At 33.1% G+C, this 11,269-nt stretch overlaps 1 non-coding gene across 2 annotated transcripts; it reads left to right on the top strand.

Moving 5' to 3' along the window:
• The first annotated feature begins 319 nt into the window (after positions 1 to 319).
• Positions 320 to 4,183, top strand: LOC100534636. Of its 2 annotated transcripts, none has more exons than XR_003839562.1 (8): positions 320 to 368; positions 990 to 1,049; positions 1,590 to 1,613; positions 1,789 to 1,836; positions 2,038 to 2,097; positions 2,196 to 2,208; positions 2,793 to 2,808; positions 4,055 to 4,183. It is a non-coding gene; the product is annotated as an uncharacterized LOC100534636 (transcript). The 2 variants fall into 2 exon arrangements; XR_003839561.1 differs by having other exon boundaries at positions 2,165 to 2,208.
• Positions 4,184 to 11,269: the final 7,086 nt, after the last annotated feature.

Below are 11,269 nucleotides of genomic sequence, written 5' to 3'. Positions count from 1 at the left end.
ACAACTCCATTGAATAAGGCAAAAATATCAGAGATTATTTTTAGAGATGTAAGAAATGTTTAATGAGTAAGAACCTTAAACCACACTAAAAAAGATACCAATTTATTGCTAAATCCGTGACATGTTGCTGTTTTATTTACAATGCTAAGTATACTTACACTTGCATTGTGCTAAATTAATAATTTGAATATGATTATATAAATATATGTTGTAATTGCGTAGGTCCACAAGTATTTGTAGTGGATTATATTGAAATATAAAAACAATAAATTATAAACTGAGATTTATATATTATAATATAATTTATCTATTTTTAGGTACTGTTTTTAAAAATGAAGACTATTTTGGAATTTTTAAAAATATATTCAGTAAGTATACTTGTCTAGTCATTAATCGTGTTATATTTTAACAATAAATAACATGTCCTGTGGTCATTGAATCTATAATATTATATAGTAATATAGATGATTAAGGTGGTTCCAGTCAGTCAATAAAAAATAAATTAGACCCTCCATTGTGACAAGATTGTGAGACTTTAGACGGTTTGATTTTAACGTTGTAAAAAAAATAAAATTTCTGAACATCTTCTCAAGAAAACGGACGGAGCTTTTTTTTAAAGTTTGAACTTTTGACAATATTATAATATTTATAAATTTCAGTTTTTACAACATTTTTGTGTATTTTTGTGTGCCCATGGCTGATCTCAATCCACTGTATTGCTGATAGTCTTTATTGGTTTAGTGTAGAATAAAAACCTATCTTATACAGAGATGATTCATAGTTTAAATTCGAGGAGAAACTGAGGGTCCTACTACTAACCTACTACATTGCATCATGCCTAATTAAAACTTAATTATAATATTATATGATTTTTATGTTGTAATTATTAGAATTATGTGTAGTTGATTATATTGAATTATAAAAACATTTAATAATATTTCACTTTGTTGCTGTTTTTATACATAATATAAAAATACATACTTTTATAGCGTACCGATTCAAGGACGTTTGGGAGCCACAAGATTTAATAACAAAATTTAATAAGATGAGTAAGTTTACACGACTGCTTACCGGCTATCACATAGTTATAATAGTATAATATTCAATTTTATTATTTGATAATAAATGTATATATTATATTATTATAATTCAGCATCAGGGAAGAGGGAATTAATTCAGTATGAGATGGTATATAATAAATTGTAGTCTTGTTGTATACTTTCTCAGTAATATAACGATCACACGTACTAACAATAGTAAAAGGAGAAATTATGTTGTTAACAAGTAGTTGTAAAAAACTCTTTTTACACCAAAATCATTATCAGTGGCTGTACCTAATATGTAAGTTGTTAATGTTAGTGTGCCGTTTTCTTCCTAGGTGCTGTAATTAATACGACACACAGATTTTCAATACATCTCTCAACATTATAATTAAAATATTACACATCATCGTAAACATATCGTTACAAGCACCGCTAACCTTTCATGTTCCTTGCTGTTGTTTTATTTTATACCTTCATACACATTTATAAAATATATTTATATGACCTATAGTGTAAACTAAAATCTTATGTTATATGATATATTAGAATCTATATCTTCTGTATACCCTGGTAAGTAGTTTTTGTCAATGATAATATATAATAATAGTTATTGAATGTTTAATGCTTATTTATAATCCATGCATATTTATTACTGCGTTTAATGCAGGTGTCTATGCAAATATAAAATGTAGCATATATAAAGTAACAATAAACACTTACGTGAACCTAATTCAAATCATTTCAGATCCAATAAATAAGTTTATTAATGAGTATAGTTCTGACAATGCAACAGGTAGATAATTATTAAACTGGTTACAAACCCATATAACATAAATCTCACACATTACAAAATAATTTATTATTATTATAATTTAAATTATAATATACTCATATACTCTTAAACTATGATTCAGAAGGTTCTATAAATATTATATTCAACTAAAAATAAACAATTGTATCCAATTAAACTGTTATTTTTTTTATTTTTTCAAAGAATACTTAAGATCAGCATCATTATTTTGTGCACAATACAGCGTATATCCTACTTTTGAAGGTAAATACTAGTAATAATTATTTTAGTTTTGGATCATAATAATTAATTATGTATTTTCATATTATAGAACCAGTTTTCTGTTAAAAAATAAAAAATAGTAATACAAAAAAGGTAAATATCACTTTAATAATATAAGCTACCTAGGTTCCAATTAATGTTAACCAAGAAGTTGATAAATATATAAATTATGATCAATTTGACTGTGTACTATACCTATAATACACAGGATGTGTAACAGGGAGATCTGACAGATAAGATAACTTTTGTTCTAATCATTATTTTTATTTTAATTTTTTTATAAATTATATAATTAATAGTCACTTGAGTATAGTACTCAAGCGTATAGTATAACATTTTGATTTATACTTTTTTTTTTTCAATTAAAAATAGCCAATTTTGTTTTATCTTACTGTAAGAACAATTATAATGGTGAATACATTTATTGAAGTCAAGTACCTAGTTTATTTTTCAGAATTTGTTTAAATATCAATCTTTATTTTTGAGTAAATTAATTTTAGAACTTTTTTTTTTGTCTGGCCTTCCTGTTAAACTTTATATATTTATTATTTATGTAGTTATTGAAGATCTATTAAAGTAGTTCCTGTGAGAGTTTATCAGTTTTTGATTCCCAGTTTTTATGATTAGAACATGTACCTATTTCAATTAAATTTATTTAAATTTTTGTAATTTTGTAGTGATTCATAGCACCTTGTAAGTTACATAATTTTGTATATTATTACATAAAAAACATGAAATGTCTAATTAATTTTTATTGGTAATATTGTGTAGAAAAATAATTTTAAATTTTATTCAAATTTATAGAATATCCTATATAATAAACAAGATATTCTGAAATTCTAGAAAAAAAAATAATGAAAATATTAGGGGTACATTTCGCCCGCCGCAGTGAAGAAGGTCGTATCTCTGTTTTCACAATTTTTTTTTTTCAAGTTGTCATAACTTTTTGTGTGTAGTTCCCGGGAAAATGGTAGAGACTGAATTTTGCTGTGTAGAACTTCTTTGATTGTTTTATGCTACAATCAGTTTCGTGGGAACTACAAAAACACAGTTATGAAAACTTGAAAAAAAAATTGTGAAAAGAGATATAGGTACAACCTATTTCACTGAGGCGGGAGATTTAATTGCTTAAGAATTTCATATTTTTCCTAAAAAAACATTTTAATAGAATGTAAAATTATCAAAACTCATGTACTTACCTACCTATTGAATTTAGTTGCGTATCTTCTTTAAGCAATAAAAAGTTATAATTGTTAACCTAGTTATAATACATACAAGTCATACGCAGTACCTATAGTTATGAATGTAGTGAGAAGTATTTTAAGTTATTTGAAAGTCTTTGGATTTAGTCAGAACTCAGAATACGAGGAAATTAAAGGGAATAATAATAATAATAATAATAATAATAATAATAATAATAATAATAGTAATAATAATAATACTGTTAATTTAGTGAGAAATCTTACATTTAAAAGAAATTGTTTAAAATTTCCTACACGTGGCTGAATGTCATTTTTTTATTATTTAGCGTTGATTAAACGTATGTTTTTAAATATACGTACGTCGTTATGAGCAGTTACTTTATATTTTTTTCTTACTTTTATCATACGCACAGCGTGAAAACTGCAAAAAGACATACGCAATAAACGTGTTCATTTAGTTTCGAGTCTTGTAATTTAAGGGGACGTCTTGTAATATAGACGACAGTCTTTGAATTTAGTCATAACTATTGAAATTTAAGAGAAAGTCTATGAATATAGTGAGAAGTCTTATATTATAGACGGAAGTCATTGAATTGAGGCGGAATATATGGTATATAGGAGAATGTGTATTATATTGTAGTAGGAGGTCTTGGCATTTTAAGGGGAGTCTTTTAATTTTGTTGGAAGTCTTTGAAATTAGTCAGAAGAATTGGAATTTAGAAGAAAGTCTATTGCAGGTACCTTATATATACGCAAGTAAACTATCAATTGCTACAATAATATTATGTATTTATTAGTCCATAATTAAAAAAACTAAATTAAATCAACTGTTATTTTATTTTATTTTTTAGATAAACATACAGCTTCATAATATTCATATTATGAATATTGTACTTATTAATTTATATTGGCATGTTACACTAATAAATAAATTATATAAGAATGATTAAAATGTACTTATAATAATAAAGATGTAATATGAATTTATTGATTTATTTGTTTTTTTTTAAATGTCTTTAAATAAATAAGACATAATATGGTGTATTTGGAAATATTATTTTCAGTTAATGGTATATTATCCTTGACCGAATGTTCTGTGTCAAAACTTGAAGCAACGTTTATGAAATAATCATTGAGTTTATTACAAAACTAGATTCACTAATAATAGAATACCATCTTTGTTTTTAATCTTTTTTATTTTATTTATATTTTTATTTGGTTTTCCTATGATCTCATTTATAATATTACAAATGTGTTTGGTATTGGTTTTAGATTTTTGTAATATGTTTTGATAGTACAGTTATTTGGATTTTCGCAATAACAAATTAAAATTTTTCTGTAAGAAATGTAATTTTTTTTTTAAATGAGGGTCAAAAGGTGTGGTTCTTAATTTAGCTGATTACTTTTTAATATAAATAATATTCCAGGAGTAATCAATTCTTTTATTTTACAAATGTTTTTGGTCTATAATTTGTATCAAGAGTAGATGAATTGTTAATAAATTTGCGGATTTTGCAATTAAAAACTTAGTCCAAACATGAATGCCAATTTTTCGTTTTTATTAGTAAGTTTAAATGAGCAGTGTCTATTTTATCTGGTCTTACAATTGTTTTATTAGGATTTTTTATCGTGAATGAATAAATCAGATAATAACAATATTGTTGCAAAATGATCTGTTAAACCTGATCTAAAAATACGAGAAGTAATTTTATTGGATTTTGTTGAAATATACAAATAATATTAGTATTCAAACCATGTAAACATACGTGCGTGTACAATGTGCAACACTTTTACTATCGCTTTCTATATTGTACACTGTACGGGATGACCTCAACTGTGTACGTTATTATATATTGTACTTATACATAATCATATTTTCGTGTTATTATTCATTTATAATAATACTAAAGTCATTAGTCCGTCAATATCTCAAATATTACGTGATTTCTTCAACAATCGTAATACAGTTTTCATTTGGGGTTATTGGAATACCTGTAATATCAATTGATATTCCGAGGTTATGTTTTTCAATGTCGTTGACTTTAAATGTTAACATGTAAACTTAATTTGACAAACATTTATTGTCAGCTACTATTTGTTCATTTTGTAATTTAATATTATTAAATTAAAATATTATACTATATTAACTGTATTAATATGATTCGCATAGAATTTATAAAAATTAAAACTTTTATGTTCTTGAATGAGACGACAACCAATAAACACTTTACAATCAATTCTAAGATTAATGCCCCCCCCCCCCCTCACCACCATATACTTATTTATTTCTTAGCGGAGCGACGAATGCATTGATCTGACAACGATGTGTCGTTTTTTTATTTTTCGTGACTGAACAAACGATAAGGAGTTGTCATGGTTTGGTTTCATATTTTCTGGTAGGAAATTGAATCCAACTACTACTTTTGATAGGTAACCTAATGGGTTTAACACACAGTCTACACTTACCTGAGTTATATTAAGTGTTCGCCGATGGAGCTCTTAAGTCTTAATGAACAGTTAGACCCAATGACTCATTCTTACAAGTAGGATATAAATACTATAAATTATAGTAAGGCCGTTACTAGGTCACGGGGACACGTAAATGTATAACAATAATAATAATAACAAATGATAAGACGATATGACTGTGAAATGTGGGAAGATATGAAGAATTGATAGCAGGTCCGGCGATACTTGTTCGACGACGACAACAACGTAGCGGTGTATCATATATTCTTGTCCCACGTGACAGGACGTCAAAAATAGGTTCACTAAAGTTACTTACGTACACAATGAGCCCAATATAGGCTGTAAAGTATTTTGATGATATAATGGCTTACCGTCGGTGACATGACGCGTATCTATCAACCGCTAATGTCGGCTGAAGCGCGGATTAGGTACATCATTAGGACGGTCCGATATACGAGTACTGCGATCAGTAAGGGTGACATGAAATAGTTATTGGGATTTTTGATGATTTTTGTTTTAGGTTTACCATGACACGAGCACATACGATAATGTAATAAAACCATATTATGAGGGCACTCGTACGGATATAATTAACCGATCTCACTCGTGTGTTAGTAACAAGGGTTACACCGTTGATGGGTGCCACAAAATCATATTTATTTTAACAATATGTTTGAAACTTCTCTTGTAAAATCCTAAATTATAGCATCACAACAATTGTATGGCTCTAGCTATAGGTATATATATATATATAGGACATGACATATACATTTGAAGAGCAAACTTGACAGCGAAACCATCATCTCTTATCATACGAATAACATTCACAGATTTACGAACGTAACAAATTATCAAAAAAATCAAATGATTATTGAAAATTTTGATTAGCGATATCTCAAGCTCAAAAAAATTAATGTAAGCATTAAGAATAGGATTGAAATGAAAAAAAAAGTTTTCTATTTTGAACGAGTTTGCAAACGCGATATCTCCACAAATAAAATTCAATCGATATTATTATACCCAACATTTTTAAAACAATTTAAATCGTTAAAAAATATAGTTTTATAAGTTTTTAAATCGTTATACCATGTCCATATTATGCACAGTTTAAACAAAACCCGAAAACCTGTAACTATTTGAATAACAAACAAAAACGTTATAGCACATATGCTTCAGTAAACGGTTGTTTGTATAGGTGTAATAAGTGCATAACTACGAAAAGTATTCACTTCTGTACATTTATTATCACTTTGTATAGTAACTGTGTATAATTTTTAAATTTTAAAACAACACCCACATATATTAGGAGTTTGGACGTAAGTCGAGCACTATAGCTTACATTTTGAAAACGAATTGCATTTAAACTGATCGATAAGAATTAGATTTTGACTATAGCAGAATAACCGCAGAGCAATATAATGATAAGAGTTGTCGAACAATTGAATTTATAATAAATAAAATGTAATTTAATGCAGTCATATAATTAGTGACATAATTCCTAACCTATCTAGCGAAACCCTAGTCAATTCGACGGGGTTTCGCCGGTCGCCGTGGAGTGGATTACCGCGGCGACCGTCTAGGTCGTGGGTCGTCCTCGCCGCGATGGATGGTTCCTGGAGTTAAACTCTTGCTAACATCACGACACCATCCGCCATCGGATCACTCACTGCCAGGCGTCGGGGACCCGTGGTCTCAGACGATAAACGATATTCGTAGTTGCATGAACCCAAAGGACACCGTACACCGGCCGTCGAAAGAGCGATCCGATTGCGCCGGGGGAGCTCGGTCGATCGGCTCTCGTCTCTCACCCGTCGGCTCACTCAAGTCAGGCGTCGGGGAATCGTGTTGCCAGACGGTAAACCGATCTTTGTAGTTGCATGAAAAACACAATTGCGGCGTCGAAACCACGAGCGCCCGCGGGTCCGTACGCCGGGACCTTACCCGTCGTGCGACCCGTGGGCGTCGTGATAAGACGCCGGTAACCTTTCGTTCGGGAAACCGAGCCGGGATATTTGCGACGAAGGTGGAGACCTCCGCCGCCGATAGCCGGCCCGGCGATCCTGTTAGTCGCTATAGAGAAATCATCGCCCGGCCCACAGGGACGGCGCGTACGCATAACACGTACGCGGCTCTGACCGTACGCCCGCATGGTGCTAAGACACGTCTGCGTCCACGTACGGTCCCGGGCAAGCCTGCTTTCATTCCAGGTGAGGTGCTACGGAGTGCGCGTCGTGAAAGCGATCCGCACCTCGGCAGCACCTCGCCGACCACGATCCCCTGGGATCGATTGTCATTACCTCGCGCCCCGCCGATAGATTGCAAGTCAGTCGACCGGGAGAGCTTGACTAACGAATCGTTCGGAATCTCATCCGCGGTGAGATTTCGAACGCCTCGTGACCTAGGAATAACTTGATTTTTCTGCCGCCGAGACGTTGGATGACCTCGGCGGTAGCCACCCTCGAGACTCGTGCCTCGGCACACACGTCGAGCTTCCTACATCGGCGTGGCAGTCGCGTGCCACGTCATGCGTCCGGTCAGTTGACCTGACGATAATCTAATAATTGCTATATGCTTTGTCGCAAGACGGCGGGCCGAGGGCGGCCTACGTCGCCCCGGCCCGCCGCGCAAAAATATTCGAACGCAAAAAGAAACTACCCCGATCGCAGTTAGCTACGCGCTGACTGCGACCCGGGGACGACCCTTGGGCAGACGTGTCCTTGGGATCGATTCGTCATACGGTCGCTGCCTCCGGTCGGCGACCGCGTGATGTGTTTCTGTTTCCTGTCTGGCCAGACTGAATGACCCGGTGCGGGCCCCCCCCCCCTTGGGGTCCCGCGCCGGGTTTTTCTATTAATTCGAAATGACTTACCACTACGCGCCGACTTGTGAAAAAGCGTCTTGGCCAAGGAATTTCGGGCCGGACGGTTAGACGGTTAGACGTCTAACTGGAGCGGACGCGCTCCCCTTTCGAACGCATATCGACCTGAAAATCAACTAGAGCGTTAGAACCGCGACGGCCCGGGACTTGTTCCCGGTCCGTCGCGGTTTTTAACTTACTCCCAGTGCACTAAATTTCAACGCGAAGAAATTAAACAAAGCCTGGGCGTCAAGGGACCCCAGGTCAAGACGATAACCCAGTGCCCGTGGTGGCGCGAGGTGGCCGTGAAGAATTTCGAGTGCCTATCCACTATCTAGCGAAACCACTGACGAGAGGCCTTGTCGTGAACCCGGTGCGGGGTCGATGAGGTCGCTGGGGCGGTGCCGCCGGCCGCGTGCTGACGGGCGGTTTGGGCCGACCGGTTCTGCGACGCAGATCAGTCGGGCCGCCTTGGCGGCCTTGTCGGCTTTGCGCTTGGTCAGATAGCTATGCGCACAGACCGTGTCGTCGATCGGGGGACCGTCCCGATGGCTCGCCCGGCCGGGACACGCTCTGTGCCGAATCAAGGGAAAAATCCATTATCTATCTGAACCACAGCCAAGCACGCGACCGTCGGACCGCTTAGGGCGGAGTCGCCGGTCGCGTGTAAACGATCGAGGACAGACGGACGGGTCCGCGACGGCGTTGGTCCCGCGGATCGGTCAAAACGCCTCTATCTAGCGAAACCTCAGCTAAGAGTACGGACCGTGTTGGCGACCCGGGCGGGCCGTCTCGACGACCCGCCCGGTTGGTGGCGCGCTTCGGACCGAATCGTGGAAATTATCTAGCTGAACCACAGCCAGGTTTCCCTATCCCGGGGCCTCGGATAAACAGAGAGGCCAGGAGGGAACATCTCGGGACCCCATCCGGGCCGACCGCGGTCGAGCGCCTGGCAGTGGGAAAAAGTCACGGCGACTGCCGTACCACTACGCGCCTGGCATTCCGTCGTACTATAACCCAGATAGCATTTTCGTAATGATAATATTTTATTATTATCATATCTTCATTAAAAAAATTATATCATTGAATAAATATTAAAATAAAATCAAGTTATTATTTGGTAAAATAATATTATGAAATTACTAATAATATGATATCATAAATGAAATAATTAAATAATAATCTGGATATATTATCATTATGTTCTTAAATATGAATTGTTTAAATTATATATTGAATATATTAATAATAAGACACTATTAATAAAAATATGAAATAATATTCTGAATTATATTATCATTATGCTATTTAAATCGGTACAACAGCGTGCGGCTTGCCTATGATCGCCTAGGAAGTCGGAAGAAATAAAAATAAATAAATTCGGAATTCTATAATAAGAAGTTATGAAACTTCCCAATTTTGTTTCAAAGGTTTTTTTTAAATTAGGTACAGTATATATTATTAATTAAAATACTTATATTTATTATACAATTGTAAATTGTTATAATTTGATTATAATGATGAAAAAAAATATTGTTCTGTTTACTACCTGTTTTATAAAAGATAAATTCATTTTTTATGTAATATATATACTTAACATACGTTTTAGGTACAAATATAATAATATTATTATAACGAATTTATTTTCACCAATTTTTTTTAATATTCATTGTTTAAACAATATTTCTTTTGTAATACGTTTATTATGTATAATATACTTAAATTATTTTCAATTTAAATGTTTGCATAGAATTGTTTTTATTAATTAATGTAATGATAGTAATAATCTTTTACAATAATCTGTTATTTACTTATTTCTAATAAATTGTTTGTATAAAAATGTAATTATATGCACAATATGCATTTTATTAAACTATAGCTGAGTTAAATTTATAATTTATTTGTATTTTATTAAATATTATAATATTTAAATAGTATTATATTATATAAGGTATGGAGATTTATTTAACAATAAAATACATACTTATTGATGCCAAGAAGTATGGATTCAAGTGTATGGGAAGGAACAACGAGGGTATAAGGACTATGTAGCTTTAACCAAATTATTCATGGACTTCTGATGATATACACATATATTTTTTTAGGTGAAAAAAATGATCTATTATTTCTATAATAATAGGTCTATTATTCTTGAATGATGCTACAAAAAAAAAGTATACATTTTATATTAATATATTAATTTTTATGGCTTTGTGAGGTATGGTCCGTACACTCAACTGTGGAAACACTCTTGAGTGTACGTATCGGCCAGCGTTGCTAGCTCCCAGATGGGTGATAAAATCCTTGCCACACATGCAAACTCCCCCCCCCCCAGCTACAAATAACCTACAAACAAAAAACAGCTAATGGCCAAAGTTGCCGGGCTTAAGCTCAATTAAAAAAAATATATATATTAATAAAATAAAATGGAAATAATATTAAATCGATAATACAATAGTATTGTTTTATTATGATTTGAAATGTTACGTTTTAATTACAATTCAAATGTATTGATTAATTGTTATTTTTCAAAAATATTTTAATGATAACACAATTGTATTATCACATAATTAATAATTTGGTAATATTTTATTGATGTCAAACTCGGGGCCAACCGTCATTTTAT

Source organism: Acyrthosiphon pisum, chromosome A2 (assembly GCF_005508785.2).
Source record: "Acyrthosiphon pisum isolate AL4f chromosome A2, pea_aphid_22Mar2018_4r6ur, whole genome shotgun sequence".
Lineage (NCBI taxonomy): Eukaryota > Metazoa > Arthropoda > Insecta > Hemiptera > Aphididae > Acyrthosiphon > Acyrthosiphon pisum.
Note: the sequence above shows the minus strand (reverse complement) of the source record. Positions and strands in the feature narration are given on the sequence as shown.